Raw genomic sequence first — 1,230 nt, 5'->3', positions numbered from 1 at the left:
TGAGACTCCAACTCAAAAAAAAAAAAAAAAATTATTGTAGAGAGGAGGTTTTGCCAAGTTGCCCAGGAGGGTCTCGGCCCCGCAGGGTCAGGCAATTTACTCACCTTGGCCTCCCAAAGCACGGGATTACAGGCTGAGCCACTGAGCCTGGCAAGATCAAATAATCTTTCATCTCTGGGACTTCCCAGGATTCCTGGGCCCTAAAATCTCACCCTGGGGAACCGAGGCCTGGGCTGGCCCCATTGGTCTCCCCGCTTTGGGCTGTCACAAAGGGAGTAGACTTCATTCATCTTAAGGACCAAGGGAAGTCCCCCCTAGGGAGGGGTCTTGCCTGAAGTTGAGGAGCAGCCCCCTTGTGGTAGTTTCCTGTGGTTGCTATAACAAAGTACTACAAACTTAGTAACTTAAAAATCACATGAATTCATTCTCTCACAGTTCTGAAGCCCAGAAGTCCAAAATTAATATTACTGGTCCAACATCAAAGTGTTGGGAGGACTGTACTGCCTCTGGAGGCTCGAGTGAAGCATCTCTTCCTTGCCTCTTCCAGCTCTGGTGACTGTCAGCATTCCTTGGCTTGTGGCCACATCACTCCAATCTCTGTCTCCATGGTCACATTGCCTTCTCTTCTGTCTGTATCAAATCTCCCTTTATCTGTCTCTTATAGGGATATTTGTAATTGTATTGAGAGTCTACTCAGATAACACAGGATAATATTCTCATTTCAAGACTCTAATTTAATCACCTCTGCAAAGTTCCTGGTTCCTTATAAGGTGATAGTCACAAATTCTGGGGATTAGGATGTGAATATCTTTGTTTTGTTTTTTTTTGAGTTGGCGTCTCAATTCGTTGCCTGGAGTGCAGTGGCATGCTCCTGGCCACTGCAGCCTCGACCTTCTGGGCTCTGGCGATCCTTCCTCCTCAGCCTTCTGAGTAGCCGGAATTACAGGCGTGCGCTACCACACCCAACTAGTTTTTGATGTATTGTAGAGACGAGGTCTCGCCAAGTTGTCCAGGCGGGTCTCGAACCCACGGGCTCAGGCAATCCACTCACCTCGGCCTCCCAAAGTGCTGGGATTACAGGCTGAGCCACCAATCCTGACAGATGTGGATATCTTTCATGGGGAGGGGGCATATTTCAGCCAATGATACCTCCTGAAGGCAAGAATGGGTGTCATTGTGAGGCGTGAGCAAGTGTTGTCAGAAAAACATGTCCTTCCAAGAGTGTGTTAG

This window comes from Carlito syrichta, unplaced genomic scaffold, assembly GCF_000164805.1.
Source record: "Carlito syrichta isolate Samal-C Ts95f unplaced genomic scaffold, Tarsius_syrichta-2.0.1 Scaffold303299, whole genome shotgun sequence".
Lineage (NCBI taxonomy): Eukaryota > Metazoa > Chordata > Mammalia > Primates > Tarsiidae > Carlito > Carlito syrichta.
Note: the sequence above shows the minus strand (reverse complement) of the source record.